Source organism: Cebus imitator, unplaced genomic scaffold (genome assembly GCF_001604975.1).
Source record: "Cebus imitator isolate Cc_AM_T3 unplaced genomic scaffold, Cebus_imitator-1.0 Scaffold25, whole genome shotgun sequence".
In the NCBI taxonomy this organism is placed as follows: Eukaryota; Metazoa; Chordata; class Mammalia; order Primates; family Cebidae; genus Cebus; species Cebus imitator.
The window spans coordinates 3449437-3467228 of record NW_016107340.1 but is presented as its reverse complement, the minus strand read 5'-3'; the positions used below and the strand labels follow the sequence as shown (position 1 = coordinate 3467228).

Below are 17792 nucleotides of genomic sequence, written 5' to 3'. Positions count from 1 at the left end.
CTAATGACTGTTTCTTTTGCTGTGCAGAAGCTGTGGAGTTTGATTAGGTCCCATTTGTCTATTTTGGCTTTTGTTGTCAATGCTTTTGGTGTTTTGGTCATGAAGTCCTTGCCTACCCCTATGTCCTGAATGGTTTTGCCTAGATTTTCTTCTAGGGTTTTTATGGTGTTAGGTCTTATGTTTAAGTCTTTAATCCATCTGGAGTGTTGGGAAAGCTGGCTAGCCATGTGCAGAAAGCAGAAACTGCCTCACTTTTTACTGTGTTACAATTGCCGACAGCATTCAGTACAGTAACATGTTATACAGGCCTGTAGCCTAGGAGCAATAGGCGATACCATATAGCTTTGGCATGTAGTGTACTACACCACGTAGGTTGTGTAAGTATAGTGTATGATGTTTGCACAATGATGAAATTGTCTAATGACACATTTCTCAGAGAAAGTTCCTATTGTTAAGTCACCGTGGCTGTACTCCAAAGTGTGTAATTACTTAAAATAATACTAGGACCCATACATCTAGACATATTTCAAGCCTATATATATTCTTTTTAATACATTTAAGATCAAAGAGTATTGATCTTTTGGGGGATGATTTTATTGTTTGGAAAGAGCCAGAAGCTAATATAGTGGATAAACAAATTGATTAAAACAATATTTTCTTTAAAAATAAAATAAGAGATGTGACTCAAATAATCAAACCAGTTTACCTGGATCACTATTTGAGTTGGCAATCTCAAAATACTCTAGACAATGGAAGGAGTACTCAAGACAGCCTCCCAAAAAGATCACTTTAAAAACTAACATTCATTTGGGGCTCAGTTAATTTTCAAAATCACAATAAATTTTAATTGCTCGTCTATACATGAAAGCCAATAACATTATTTCTTCATACCGACTTACCAAGTCAATATTCTATGAACTTAAAACAAGCATTTTAAAGCTTATACATTTGGCTTGGATCCCAAGAAAATCAAGTGCCTGAAACCCATGTAGACCTTAGGATGATTCCAACCTTAACCACTTTGTATTGTATGAAGTTAAGAACCTTCAGTTCTTTGATTCTTTTTCTCTTGTAAAAAAAAATAAAAGTTCTTATTCCAAAATAATACTCAAAACATCACTTGTAGAATGAAAAGAAATAAAGTGTGTATAGCAACAAGTATCATGACTAGCTCAGAAAACTTATAAGCCATTAATGCAAACCAAGTGGAGGTTTATTTGCATTATTACTTTCGGTCCTTAAAACAAGCCATGAGGTAGGTAGCAGTATTGTTTTTATCTTGCAGATAAGTCAGCTGAAGCTTAAGGAGGTTAAGAAAGACAAAGGTTTGTTCACTTCTCCTTTTCCAAAATTGGTGTAACGTTCATTAGATTTTAATAACGTTAGTAGTACTATAAGAATACCCTAAGAGTACATCTATGATTTTCTTCAACAAAAACTAAAGAAAGTTGTTAATGAGTTTGATGGAAATCCAATCCACAAAATGTCTACCTTGTTTTGATTTAGGTCAGTGTACCTTTTATGTTTATAGTGTTTATTACGTTGGTTTTTCAATTTATACCTTTCACTTACCTTGGTAGGTTACTTTGGGTATTGTACTTACCTCTCTATTTTTGCAAATTTGAAAATCACTCAAGGCATCTTATGGAAGGGAAACAATTGAAAAACTCACCAAAATAGGTGTGATAGTCAGTGTTTGGTCAATCCTGGAAAAGATTCAGATGTCAAGAAAAACAGAACATGAAAAAAGAATGAAATGATTGAAAATTCTTTGTGTAAGGAAAGAAACAAAAGATTTGTTTAGATTCAATTCTTATTTTTAATTTTAAAAGGAATATTCTTTCTCTGCCTATTGTTCATACCAGTAGGTGTGATATGAAGTGAGAACAGATTTTCTAATTTTTAGCTTCTCAGAATAATGTTCCAATGTTTATGCCTAAAGGTACCTTTGAAATGGCCTGGTCCAAATTGCTCATTTTACAAATGAAGGCACTGGGTCTCAGAAAATTGAAGTGTTATTCCCCAAACCACCCAATCAGCAAGTGATAGAACAGAGATAAAGCTGGGGCTCTGACAACTCACCCCTTCGTCTGCTTTGCTACATTATGCAATTTTCCCTGCAACTGCTCTCAATACAACTGAAACCTACAAGTCTCAGGCTTGAGGCAAGGTTATAATTGGCCACACAACAGAAGAAAAAGTGTAATGAGCAATGTCAAACCTCTGAAATACCAAATAAGGCTATTCTTCATCTTAGGCAGAAGAAAAAAGAGAAAAATTTGGGCTAAGGACTTCTAAATACCATGAAAACCATCTCTTGACTCTGGTAAACACACATAAGATATGCAAAACTTGAAAGTTACACAAAACTCAAGACTTGGTATTTCAGAATTTCCCTGGAAATGAAAGAATTCCAGATCGTGGCCCTGAAAAAGAGTGAGATAACTCAGAAAAAAGGTTAACTTTCTGCTATCTCAAGTGTCCAAATGAAATCAATGCTTTATTTCACCCTTTCAGTCTGTGACTCTTTGAGAAAAGGGACCATAGGCTTTCTTATTTTCTAGCACTCAAAGCCTAAAATAATCTTTTCTTTCCACAGTATCTAATAATTAATTATGGAGTAAAGAAATGTTCAATCAGTTACCTCTGACAGACAGACAGACTGTGATGAAGTTGTCCCAATAAATGGTAATTTCACAACTGCTTATCAGGAGGCTGCTTTATACTTTCAACCATCATGTCATTTGTCCTTTTGGCCTTTTCCACAGAAAAATGGCTATGGGTATAACTCATCACTGGGCTGCTTCCAGGCTGTTCTCATTTTGCTGCCAATCAATTGGTCTCTGTGAGGAGACAAAGAAATTCTATGTTGTAGCCAATTTTATCAGTCTGTAATTATTCTTTTTCAAGAATAACTGAAAAAGAATATTATTTCTACAGGCCTGGCTGGGCGTGGTGGCACCCGCCTGTAGTCCCAGCTATTCGGGAGGCTGAGGCAGAAGAATCGCTTGAGTCTGGGAGGTGGAGGTTGCAGTGAGCCGAGAATGAATGAATGAATGAATGAATGAATGAATAAATAAATAAAGCCTCGTCCTCAGAGTTAGGTTTCAGAAGAACCCCAAGTCTACATTTTAATAAAATTCTCACATTCTTTCTTTAATGTATTTCTTTTCTGAAATTCTCACATTCTTTCCTTAATGTATTTGAAATATATAATTCAATACACATATGTTTAAGGAGGTATTATTTAATAATACCTTTCTCTTTGCCATTTGGTAGCATCAGATATTCCTTTCTAATTTAAAACTCTCTTCCTTGACAACAATACAATCAAAGCTTAAGAACTCACTGCAATCTGTTTGGTTTTAGAAAATAAAATGCACAAGTGAAAGTTTAATTATACTTAACAAGAATTGTATTAATGTTATTCTAAAAATGATTGTCAAAGACAATGACCTCAAAATTCAGGATATGACAAATGAAACCTGACAAACAACCGCAAAGGGAGAAACCCTGGGATTATGTGGTCACAAAATCAAAGTGAGAGTGTATATCAAAGCAATGAAGCAGCCATTGACATTTTTATCAACCTGTATATTGCTGAAATGATATAATTTCCTTTGACTATTGAGTTCCTCTGGCCAAATTTGTATCACATATGAATACTGTGGGGAGTATTATTAAAAGGGTGTTTTAAAAAATGTTATCTGTTGAGATGGAAAGAAATACACTCCCATCATAAGTAATCATTATCTGAGATTGTTGCTGATACTGTCCTGATATTGCCGACACTGCTCACAGCTTCTGATTTTGTCCTGAAAACTGCTCTTTACAGTTTTCTTAAGCATTTAAGATAATTTAGAGAATTTTTATAACTCTAGACTATAATGAAATTTGCCATAACTAATAGCTTGTATTTTGTGAATATAAAATATCATCTTGAGGGAAAATACCAACAGGTGAAATAATACATTAGAGTTTTGAATTATTCAGAGAAAGAAAGACATAGGAATTAATTTAGAGCTTTGCTGTTATTAAGCAGTATTTATAGCATACACAAACATTCCATGAAAAATAGGGCAGTGTGGTTGACATCAATCCTAAGCAAAATTCTACAGTAGATGTTCTGAACAATTTTTAATCATTCTATAAGCAAATGTACTCGGTAGGAGGCAGCAGGGAACTCACAGACATGACTGGCATCTTCTTTGTTTTTGTTGCTAAGATTACAAAAGTTGTAATAAGAGAATGAAAATTTTAGCATATCTTGGTTTCAACTTGAAAACATTTATCACTCATTCATCTGAACGTGACAGGGGATTGTGGCTGGTAATAGCAGAATAAGGTGGATTCATAACTGATTGTATAATGAAAATTTTTAAATGTTGACTAATTAGTCAATCTCACTTTGGAAGAAAGTCTTTAGAAATGGTCTGCTAGGGTCTGGCTTTGGCTGCTTCCAGAATGATATAATTACCAAACTGGAAAATCACAGAAAAGTCAATTCAACTTGAGGCAGAATTTCTAAATGATTTGATGTGTCTGAATAGGGCAACACATTGTAAGTGTAAGGTTGAGGTGGTCAAGCAAAGATCAAACTCAAAATGATGATGAGATGATGGCACTGAAGGTATATGAGGTTATATACCTTTGGAAGCGGTAGAGAATAGGAGATGTTGATTGAATAAATGTCTGGGGCTCACAATCCACTTCTGTTTGTTTGTATTTTGTTCCGTTAGATTTTTTTTACCCCTAGGCTAAAATGTCCAGGGGAAAAAATAAGGGAAAAAAGAGAAAAGTAGTGGATCAGGTGATAATCTAAGTTCCTTCCAGATTTAGGATTCTACATCATTGTAACTGAGATTTGTTTGAAATGTGTTAAAGATATCTGCAAAAGATATCTCCTCTTAAGAGAGTTTCATGAAATCACATTCCTCAGTTTGTGTGTGTCTGTGCACTCAACTCACAAATACACACACTTATGCATTTTAAGAATCCTCATCACTCAGTGCTAGACTAGTGATTTTGTTTGCTGAATTGTCTCATATATCCAATACTCATGATTCTGATCCTCCTGCTATTTTAAAAAATAAATTTTCTCTTATAGTTCAAAGATTTAAATTCACTTTACATACAATTAAACTAAATATACCAAATGCCCAATTATCCTTTTACAGCAGTTGAGGGCTTCACAGTTATAATCATCAGTTTAGTTCCAGGTCTCCAGGAGGGACGTAGGTGAGCCCAAAGCTCAGAATGATTTTTTTTGATCAAGTGTGTGGGTATGTATTTCTGCCTTTCAACACTAAATACCATATTTAATTATATATTAGATGATATTAGTCCATTTTCTATCATTTATCATAGAGTGTCTGAAACTGGGTAATTTACTTTAAAAGGAATTTATTTTTTACAGTTATGGAGGCTGAGAAGTGTAAGGTTGAGGGGCCACATCTGATGAGCGCCTTCTGGCTGGTGGGAACTCTACAGAGTCCCGAGATAATACAGGGCATCATGTGACAAGGGGGCTGAGTGTGTTACATGCCTGCTGGTTTTTCTTCCTCTTCTTATAAAGCCACCAGTTCCACTCTCATGATAACCCATTGATCCATTACTTTATGAATGGATTAATTCATTCATGACTGGCAGAACCTTTATGATTCAATCTCCTTTTAAAGGCCCCACTTTTTTTTGCCACATACAATCATATTTAATCATCACAATATATTAACATGCCTATATCAGTATCTTAAATATTGTAGGTACCTAAAAACTTTTAGTTGAATCTAAAGTGTATATGTATACACACACACACACATACATACATATATATATATACACATATATGTAATTTATTTTACAGCTTCTGGGATACATGTGCTGAATGTGCAGGTTTATTTATACCTATACATGTGCCATGGTGGTTTGCTGCACCTGTCAACCCATCATCTAGATTTTAAGCCCCACATGCATTAGGTATTTGTCCTAATGCTCTACCTTCCCTTGCCCTTCACCGCACTCCACCGACAGGCCCAAGTGTGTGTTGCTCCCCTCCCTGTGTCCATGTGTTCTCATTGCTCAACTCCCACTTACCACTGAGAGCATGTGGTGTTTGGTTTTCTGTTCCTGTGTTGATTTGCTAAGGATTATGGTTTCCAGCTTCATCCATGTCCCTGCAAAGGAGATGAACTCATTTTTTATGGCTGTATAGCATTCCATGGTGTGTATGTAAAGGCCCACTTTTTAATACTGCCACGTTGGGAATTAAGTTTCCAACATATGAAATTTGGGGGACATATTAAAACCAGAATATATATTGTGTCTATCATTCAGTAACAAATCAATCATTATAGAGTAAGATCATTAAAAGTGGAACCAAAAAAGTGAAGAGTATCTAAATGCAGTACCTAAATGCACATTCTTTCAACAAATACTTTTTGAGCACCTCCATGTGTCAGACATTGTTCTAGGCACAAGGGTTGTAACAGCAAACCATGACCTTAGAGACATTATATTCCAGTGGAGAAATTTAGGCAATATACAAACAAATACGTATCAGGTGGTGGTAACTGCTATTAAACAGGTAAAGCAGGATTAGGGTACAAAGTAAGGGGGCTACTATTTTGTACAAATGTGGGAAAATATAAGTTGTCTGTTCAAGAGCAAAGACTGCATCAAACAAGATTCTTGCATAGCAAAAAAATAAGTGGCCCATTTTCATAATGCTTATTGTTTCTAAGGTTTTGTGCAGAGCAATTTCACCTGCCTGCTTTAGCTCCTTCTCTTCCCTTGCTATGTACCTTTTACTTTGTGGTTTGTCTGGTTTCCTTTTGACTTCCCCAAGGTGTTAAGAGTTCTTCAAGATTGTGGTACATGCAACTTTTCCTCCCATTGACTGATTTTCTGCTGAAAATAAAGAGCTCTAAAACAGTTTCACTTCTATTCTCCTGACCCCACAAACATGTTTTTTCTTCAAAATTTTTTTCAGTTTATATACATTTTTTCCATTTAAGAACATTTACTCCCATAGTTTTATTTTTTATAAACGCATTAACTGTGTCATTGGCATGAGACCTCATTTGTCTTTTCTTTGTCTGCATAATAATGTGGTAGTGAACAGATAAAGATTGCATCTGTTCCCTCAATAAAGGGCTAGAAGTCACATTTTGGGTCGTTTTATGTGTGTCAACTAAATCATTTTTAAGAAATAAATCTAAGAAATGCTCTATTTGCCATGGACAAAAAAAACCATTTTGATTTTTCAGTTAATTTCTTCAAACTAAAATATTACATTGTACTGATTAAAAAATTATATAAAGAAAAAATGATGATGTCTTTGGGAAATAATTGTATGATTATAGAAACATACTGTACAAACAATAGCATTGCTTAAACTATAAAATAGATTCTTGGCAAGATTTGTTTAGATGTAGGATAGACACCAATGTTCACATAAAACTTTTCTAATTTTTTAATCAATGAGCCTATAATCTGTGTGTGTGTATGAGTGTGTGTGTGTGTCCTTCTCTCTCATTCTCATTAAATGCTTTTGATTATGGTGTCTCTATCCTGCAAACATAAGTTATTTTTATTTTTAAGCACCTAGAAAAGATACAGGGACAAATAAAGGAATGGGAGCCTTTTCCTGTCAGTTATAGGGGCTTTGATACTATTTCATAGCATGATCTAGGAATGTTTTACACAGAGTAGAGTTAAAAGATATTCATTTTGTTACAATTTTTAAGAGTCTGATACAATGTTTTGTTGTTAGCTTATTACTGTTACCTAAACATTTCACAAGTTCAGATTCATTGTTCTGTATCACCACAAAAGTTTTTGCAAAGTTAACATACCAAATTATATCTATTATATCTATTACAAAGTGTACTTATGTTCTGATTTACAGTGTTGACTATGCATTCTCAAATAGCCCTGTAGTAGCTCTAGTCTTGAACAAGTAGACTTTGATTTTTATTACAACTGAATTTGGGTGTAGGAAGCAGGCTGGTATACAAAAACAATAATTAGGTTAAAAGTCACTTGAGAAGGCAATATATCGAAATGAAAAGAGCTCTGAAAAATAAATAAAAATAAGGCCTTCAGGTTAGGCCTGGCAATGTCATTAAGGTAGCTCAGTGTCATTTCAGGCAACTCACTTAAAGCCCCTGGATCACAGGCCCTTATGGGTGTCTATCCAGAATGACATCTACAAATGCCTCAGAGACCAACAAATGTGGCAGTGGCCAAGGTCAGACAAAAGTAGTGGGGACTTTGGTGAACTGAAGACTACATATCCTTCCCAAAAGCATTAAATTCAAAATGTTGAAACACAGTGATAACTGTAGTATCCCTTTTAGCTTTAACATTCTGTGCTTTTGTGTTTTCAAACAAAATGAATGTATACTTATTAGATAGCTGCAATGTAAAACTGTTTCATGACTTCAGAAGAACAACATAAACATATGAGCTATGTCTGCCTTTGAAGCATACAGTCTAGCTAAAGAAATAAAACTAGGCAACAAGATAAAGAGGCCAGCTCTTCAAGCGACACATGGAATGCACACTAATTATTTACGAAAAATGGATTTGTCCCTCTAAGAAATAGTGGGCTGTGTCAGCAATTGCTATAGTCATTTTCAGAATGGCAATAGCCTCTAACATGAGGGACTGAGGAAAGGCTTCACTGAAATGGTAGAGCTTAAGCCCACAATTCAAGTGTAGAGTCTAGATTAGAATAGCATGGGGTTACAAACAGAACGTTTAACTTTTAGGAGACCTTTTATAAGCACTATTAAGAAGTCTGGCTTTAGTTTGTTTCTTAGTTTTTGTTAATGGAGAATGCTTATTGAGGAAAAGCAAAATTTTAGTAAAAAATAGTCTAGTCTTTAGAATATTTCTAGTACATTTTGACATCAGTCTGGCTGAGATACATACATTTCAATGTTGGCATTGGAAGCTTTTCCACAGATTTACTTAGTGAATAAATACTTTCATTTGATCGTAACAGAATACATTTATCATCACAGTATTTGCATTTTTATTCCACTAAGCATCTGTTTTCTCTACACTGACATCTCTAATTATAATCTTTTTTCAGTAAAACATCTTTTTTTACTGTAAACATCTTTCAGTAAAACATCTTTCATCAATGTTTTCAAGTGCTAGGAATGTAGAATGATGAAGCAAAATGGAACCTAATAAAAACTAATAGTGGAATTATGATTTTAAATTTATAACTCTTTCACATGCATGTTAAGCATTTATTCCTTTAAAAAATCCATAGTATAGGCTTTATTCTTTTACAATAAATAAAATGATTAAAAAGAGAAGCTATTTCCCTGTCCATTGAGTATGATTAACACAATCATAGCACACAGTAGAACTGCTAAAGAAACCATTACAATAAGACCTAGAAGATACATGGTCCATACCTTTTGTGTCATTCGTTCATATGCCTACAATGTGCCAGGCACAGTTCTAAGTTACAAGCACACAGCAGTAAACAAGAAAAAGTGATTGCCTACTAGATTTTACAGAGATTTTCCCACAGTTTATAGATGTAGGATCCATATCTTTTTTAAATTTGAACTTTTAATTTTGCTTTGAAACATATTAATTGTACATTTTTATGGATTACAATGTGATGTTCTGATATATGTACACATCATGTAATCAAGGTAATTAGCTTAAACATTTATCATTTCTTTGTGGTGTAGTATCATTTCTGCAGTGCAGTACAGGGTAGTGTCGTGCAACATAGTATCATTTCTTTGTAGTGGGAACATACAAAATCCTGTCTCCTAGCTATTTCAAGCTATATAACACCTTATTGTTGCCTATAGTCACTCTACTGTGCAATATAACACCAGAACTTATCTTTCTTCTCTATTTTGTAACATTATACCTGTTGAACATTCTCTCTCCTTCTTCCCCCTACCAAGCCGTCTCTGGTAACTACTGTTCTATTTACTATGTCTATGAGATCAACTTTTTTAGATTCTACACATTAATGAGGATGTGATATTTTTATTTTAGTGTCTGGCTTATTCCACTTAACATAATGTCCTCCAGGCTCATCCATGTTGCTCTGAATGATGGAATTTCATTCTTTATGTCTGAGTGATATTCCATTGTGGGTATATTATATACCCCATTTTCTTTATCCATTCATCAGTTGATGGACATTTAGGATGATTCCATGTCTTGGCTATTGTGAATAGTGCTGCCATAAATATGGGAGTACAGAAATCTCTTTGACATACTGATTTCATTTACTTTGGATATATATCCAGTAGTGGGATTGCTGGATCATGTGGTAATTTTTTTTTTCTTTTTTTGAGGAATCTCCATGCTGTTTTTCATAGTGGCTGTACTAATTTACATTTCCACAGTGTACAAGCATTCTCTTTATTCCACATCCTAACCAACACTTATCTTTTGCCTTTTTGATAATAGCCATTCTAACTGGAGTGAGATGGTATCTCAATATAGTTTTGATTTGCATTTCCCCAGTTATTAGTGATGTTGCACATTTTTTTCATATAGCTATTCATCATTTGGGTGTCTTCTTTTGAGAAATGTCTATTAAGATATTTTGCCCATTTTCAGTTAGATTACTTGTTTTATGGTTTGGGGTTATTTTTTTAGTTTGACTTGTTCAAGTTCCTTATAAATTTTAAGTATTAACCTCTTGTCATATGTTTAGTTTGCAAATGTTTTCTCCCATTCTGTAGAGGTTCTCTTCACTCTGTTGACGATTTCATTTGTTGTGCAGCAACACCACAGTTTGATGTAATTCATTTTTTTTATTTTTGTTTTTCTTGCCTGTACTATTGAGTTCTTATAAAAATATTTTGCCTAGTTCAAAGTCATGAAGAATTTTTTTATGTTTTCTTCTAGTATTTTCATAGTTTTGAGTCTTACATTTAAATCTTTAATTCATTTTGAGTTAATGAAAGATTGGATGTCCAATTTTATTCTTCTGTTTGTGGATATTCAATTTTCTTAGCACCATTTATTGAAGAGATTGTCCTTTCCCCAGTTGTGTTCTTGGCACTTTTGTCAAAAATCAATTGGCTATGCATAGGTGGGTTTATTTCTGGGTTCTCTAGTGTCCTCCATTGGTCTATGTGTGTTTTTATGCCAATACTATGCTGTTTATGTTACTACAGCTTTTTAGTAAATTCTGACGTCAGATTGTGTGCTGCCTCCAACTTCGTTTGTTTTTGTTTTTCTTGAGATTGTTTTGGCTATTCAGGTCTTTTGTGGTTCCATATGAATTTTAGTACTGTATTTTCTTTTTTGTGAAGAATGTAATTGGTATTTTGATAGGGATTACATTAAAATTGTAGATTGCTTTGTGTGTAAATATTATAACAATATGAATTATTCTATGCATATGAGATATCTTTCCACTTTTGTAGTCTTTTCAATTTCTTTTATCAATGTTTTATAGTTTTCAGTGTAAACACTTTTTTTCTTTCTTGGTTAATTTCTAGGTTTTTGTAGCTATTGTAAAAGGTATTTTTTCTTGATTTCCTTTTTCAGAAAGTTCTCTATTCACATATAGAAATATTGCTGATTTTTGTATTTTTAAAAATTATTTATTATACTTTAAGTTCTAGGGTACATGTGCAGATTGTGCAGGTTTATTTCATAAGTATACATGTGCCATGATGGTGGTTTGCTGTATCCATCACCCTGTGATCTACATTAGGTATTTCTCCTAATGCTATCCTTCCCCAATCCCCCCACTGCCTGATATTCCTCCCCAGCCCCTCAACCCCCATGCCTGGTGTATGATGTTCCCCTCTCTGTGTGTGTTCTCATTGCTCAACACTCACTTATGAGTGAGAACATGTGGTGTTTGGCCTTCTGTTCTTATGTCCATTTGCTTAGAATGATGGTTTCCAGTTTCATCCATGTCCCTACAAAGGACATGAACTCACCCTTTTTTATGGCTGCACAGTATTCCATGGTGTATATGTGCCACATTTTCTTTATCCAGTCTGTCATTGATGGGCAGTTGGGTTGGTTCCAGGTCTTTGCTATTGTGAACAGTGCTGCAATAAACATAACGTGTGCATGTGTCTTTATAATAGAATGATTTATAATCCTTTGGATATATGCCCAGGAATGGGATTGCTGGGTGAAATGGTATTTCCATTTCTAGATCCTTGAGGAATCACCACGCGGTCTTCCACAATGGTGGAACTAATTTACACTCCCACCAACAGTGTAAAAGTGTTCCTATTTCTCCACATCCTCTCCAGCATCTATTGTCTAAAGATTTTTTAATGATCACCATTCTAACTGGAGTGAGGTGGTATCTCAATGTGGTTTTGATTTGCATTTCTCTAATGACCAGTGATGATGAGCTTTTTTCATGTTTGTTGGCTGCGTAAATGTCTTCATTTAAAAAGTGTCTGTTGATATCCTTCACCCACTTTTTGATGGGGTTGCTTTTTCACAGAGGCCTCAGAAAGAACACCATACAACTACAATCATCTGTTCTTTGACAAACCTGAAAAAAGCAAGCAATGGGAAAAAGATTCCCTATTTGATAAATGGTGTTGGGAAAACTGGCTAGCCATATGCAGAAAGCTGAAATTGTATCCCTTCCACAACCCTTATACAAAAATTAGCTCTGGATGGATTAAAGATTTAAACATGAGGCCTAACACCATAAAAATTCTAGAAGGCAGCCTCGGAGGCAACACCACACATCTACAACCATCTGATCTTTGACAAACCTGACAAAAACAAGCAATGGGGAAAGGATTCCCCGTTTCATAAATGGTGTTGGGAAAACTGGATAGCCATGTGCAGAAAGCAGAAACTGGACCCCTTCCTGACACCTTACACTAAAATTAACTCCAGATGGATTAAAAACTTAAACATAAGACCTAATACCATAAAAACCCTAGAAGAAAATCTAGGCAAAACCATTCAGGACATAGGCGTAGGCAAGGACTTCATGAACAAAACACCAAAAGCACAAAAGCACTGGCAACAAAAGCCAGAATAGATAAATGGAACCTAATCAAACTCCACAGCTTCTACACAGCAAAAGAAACAGTCATTAGAGTGAATTGGCAACCAACAGAATGGGAAAAAATTTTTGTAATCTACCCATCTGACAAAGGGCAAATATCCAGAATCTACAAAGAACTAAAACAGATTTACAAGAACAATACAGGCCAGGCGCAGTGGCTCATGCCTATAATCCCAGCACTCTGGGAGGCCAAGGCAGGCAGATCACCTAAGGTCGGGAGTTTAAGAAAAATACAAACAAGCCCATTCAAAAGTGGGTGAAGGATATGAACACTTTACAAAAGAAGAGATATATGAGGCCAACAAACATATGAAAAAATGCTCATCATCACTGGTCATTAGAGAAATGCAAATCAAAACTACATTGAGATACCATCTCACGCCAGTTAGAATAGTGATCATTAAAAAATCTGGAGACAACAGATGCTGGAGAGGATGTGGAGAAATAGGAACACTTTTACACTGTTGGTGGGTTTATAAATTAGTTCAACCATTGTGGAAGACAGTGTGGTGATTCCTCAATGACCTAGAAATAGAAATTCCATTTGACCCAGCAATGCCATTGCTGTGTATATATCCAAAGGATTATAAATTTTTCTACTATAAGGACACATGCACACAAATGTTCATTGCAGCACTGTTTACAATAGCAAAGACTTGGAACCAACCCAAATGCTCACCGATGATAGACTAGACAAGGAAAATGTGGCACATATACACCATGGAATACTATGCAGCCATAAAAAAGGATGAGTTTGTGTCCTTTGTAGGGACATGGATGAACCTGGAAACCATCATTCTCAGCAAACTGACACAAGAACAGAAAATCAAACACCACATGTTCTCACTCATAGGTGGGTGTTGAACAATGAGAACACATGGACACAAGGAGGGGAGCATCACACACTGGGGTCTGTCGGGGGGAAATAGGGGATGGACAGCAGGGGGTGGGGAGTTGAGTAGAGATAGCATGGGGAGAAATGCCAGATATAGGTGATGGGGAGGAAGGCAACAAATTACACTGCCTTGTGTGTACCTATGCAACAATCTTGCATGTTCTTCACATGTACCCCAAAACCTAAAATGCAACAACAACAAAAAAGGAAAGATATTTGGCAATTAAAAAAAAAAACTCTAGAAGAAAACCTAGACAATACCATTCAGGACATATGCATGGGCAAAGACTTTATGACTAAAACACCAAAAGCAATGGCAAAAAAGCCAAAATAGACAAATGGGATCTAATTAAACACAAGAGCTTCTGAAAGCAAAAGAAACTATCAACAGAGTAAACCAACAACCACCAGAATGGGAAAAAAATTTTGCAATCTACCCATCTGACAAAGGCTACTATCCAAAATCTATGGAGAACTTAAATTTCTATTTGGTTTTGTATCCTGCAACTTTATGAAATTCCTTTATTAGTTGCAATGGTTTTTTGGTAGCATCTTTAGGGTTTTCTGTACATAAGATTATGTCATCTGCAAACAAGGACAACTTGACTTCCTTCTTTCCAATTTGGATACCTTACATTTCTTTCTCTGCTTAATTCCTCTGGGGAAGGGGAGAAACCAAAATGTTTAAGATAGGAATAAAGGCTCAGGGTAATTTCAACTGCTGAGAATGTGTCATATTTCACTTCCATGGTTGTGTGACCAAGGAACTACATATTCAGATGTGTTCTGCTCTATGTATAGCTCCCATTGTTTTTCAGCTCCCATTGTTTTTCACCTCTCTTTAATTTGGAAGGACAGCAGGGTTTGTTGCAATAATAAAGCATTCTGTGAATGAAGCAACATTAAAATGTCAGAAATAAGGGAACTTTTCATATACGTCTGTATATAAATGAAGCAAAATAAAAATGTGAGAAATGGAAGGACTGCATCTCTTATAATGACTCTGAATACATTCTTGTAATGATTTCACTGTGATAATCTTATGAGATAAACATTATCATTTAAAAATAAGTGGCAAAATCATCTTGAATATAACTAAGCCTCACTTAGGGGTTATTTCTGCTGTATAAGCATATAGAAAAAAGCACTTTATTACTTCAATTACTACATCAAGATCACACCTGGTGTTAGACACATGGTTCAAAAACATCAGTGCATTTGTGTAGTAGTTGAGCTATCAATCATGGACGTCAAGTTCTTTCCGCTAATTAACCTTAATTGAGCTCTCTGTTACAGAAGCACCGTTTCCAATGAAGCAACTTAGCAATGATATCAAAATAGCAGAGCATAGTAAAACCAGGATTAATGTTACTTCCTGTTCCTGAATGCCAATGCCTAATTCACTGCCTTTTCTGTAATACAAAATATTATATCTTCTACCAAAATTTAAATATTACATAGAGCAAAAATTGGTACAGTATTTATGTAATTTGCATAATAAAATGATTTAGGAAAGCATTTTGGACATATGTGTCTTCACCTTATATTATTTCAAAGCAACTAGAATATACCATAAATATTAAAAATATAAACTTTTAAAAATTCAAAGATTAAAATCACATATTATCTATTATTTAACATGACTCTGAACTTAGTCATGCTCGAAACTAAATCTTTATTTCATTTATGTTCAGTATTATTTCCAATAGTACCACAAAACATCCATTAAGATAGAATTCTGCTGAAATAGGCAGCTTTATTAATCTGCCTGGAGTAATGCAGTGCAATTAATTCTAAATTTGATAGCCAGCAAGCACTTCAAATGTTCAATAGGTTATTTATTAAAAAGCAAATCAAGAAGATATAAGCTTTACGGCCAATGAACAGAGTGCTTAGATTTTGAAATGGCCAGGTTACTGGTATTAATAAGCTTTGTCAAATTCATTTTCAGACATGGATGGAGGAGTTTGTACTATTTTTCTGTTCATGTCATAGTTTCTGTCAAGAAGAGAGCCCGGATACCTTGGGGAAAGCTTCCTGACGTGCAAGTATTTGAAAATAAAAACGCAAAGACAGACATTTAGCAGATTCACAAAGGACAACAAACTCCTGGAGAATCTTGAGAAAAATTAAAGCAATAACAATGAAAGTGTTGAAAAGATTTAACCATTGATATAAATGTGGGGAAAAAACAGAAATACAAATATTGTTAATAAAAGTCATAGAAGTTCAGGTTAAAACCAACACGGATAAGCATTTACATAGGATAAGGGAGGCAAGCTGGGCCATGACTAGCTGTGACTTATAAACCATTCATTTATGTTATATTTACAGAGCCAAAATGCAAACCCAAGAGAAGTGGCACCATTTTGTTAGGTAATACCTACTGTCAATGCACTTATTATAGAGACTTAATTGAGCATGATAGAAAGAACGCTTCTCTAGGCATCTAAAACCTGGGCTTAAATGATAGTTTTGAAATCTAACAGCTGCATAACTATGGACAAATTACTGAAGAGCACTCACCAATAGACATTTCTGAGATGATAGATGCATTCTACATCTATGCTGCCCAATAAGATAGCCACTAGCTTTATTGGCTATTGAGTACCAGCATCTGGCTAGTGCAATTGAGAAACTGAATTTTTAACTTTGGTTATTCTAATTAATTTTCATTTAAATGGCAACATGTGGCTAATGGCTATAGTACTGGACAATTCAGTGCAACCTCAAGTGATTTCCACTCATATGAATTATGATCCTTTCAGTTGCCAGGCAGAGAAAATCTAACTTAAAGCTTAAACAACAAAGGGAATATATTAGCTCACTTTAACTTAAAAGTCTAGAAGTAAAAAGTTCTAGCCATAGTTCAATCAGGGTGCCCATTTGTCCTAAAACAGATCTCTTCCACCCTTAAACAGATGAACAGCTGATAAAAACCAACCACATCTACCCTCGTAACTCAATGGCATGATAGTCATCTGAGGCCCATCATTAGGAATTGAAATTTAATTGTGCTAGGTTGGAATTCAAGCATCTCTGTTTTTAAAGTGATTTAAACATGTACCTATGGCTGAAAAAACACTACTCTAAAAATTTTCAGATAAAGAGGAAGTGGAATCAGAAAAATATACCACATTATTTGGTATCAAATAGCAGGCCATAATAAAATGAAGCAAAGATAAGATGAAAATAAGCAATGTTACACAAAAATTCTTTGACAAAAGATAGATAAATAAAACAAAAAACATATTTCATCTGGGGACAACAAATTTAGATAACTACTTCTTACTTCCAAAAAGATTTTAAAATACTGTGAATTTTATAAGAGATAAAGATTATATGACATTTCTTCAGCAGAGCTAAAGTAAGAAATTACGAAAGAGAATAAAGCCACAACAGACATTAAAATCAAATTAGAAGTAAAAGCCAGCATATCTGACAATTACAAAACCAAGTAAGTAAGATACCGTAAGTGTTTAAAAATAGCAAAGAAGACAGAGAAAAAGCACTGCCATGAAAATCATTAGAAAGAAAAAGACTGGGAGGACAAACAATAAAAATCTACGGAGGGAACAGAATATACAGAAGAAATAAATTACATTAGTTACAATAAAAGATGATTTCATAACATGAAACAAAGCATAAATCTTCTGGTTAAATAGGCCCACCATGTACCAGGAAAAGAATGATTTTAAAAATTGTGAATAATGAATCATATCCTTGCAAATTTATTATATTTCAAGAATAACAAAAAAACTCTTAAAGTCCACAAGTATCTATTTTCTATTATAGTTTCATTTGCTTAGACTGATATCTTCTAATAGATATCTGATAAAAATA

At 34.6% G+C, this 17792-nt stretch overlaps 1 long non-coding RNA gene across 1 annotated transcript in view; it reads right to left on the bottom strand.

Moving 5' to 3' along the window:
• Window positions 1-128: 128 nt before the first annotated feature.
• LOC108300204 overlaps window positions 129-17792 on the bottom strand; it is a 118839-nt gene continuing 101175 nt past the window's right edge. Inside the window, exons 5-7 of the long non-coding RNA XR_005199137.1 lie at window positions 6094-6173; window positions 2645-2843; window positions 129-1706 (exon numbers count right to left, since the gene is read on the bottom strand). This is a non-coding gene — a long non-coding RNA (uncharacterized LOC108300204). The remainder of the gene's footprint in view (window positions 1707-2644; window positions 2844-6093; window positions 6174-17792) is intronic.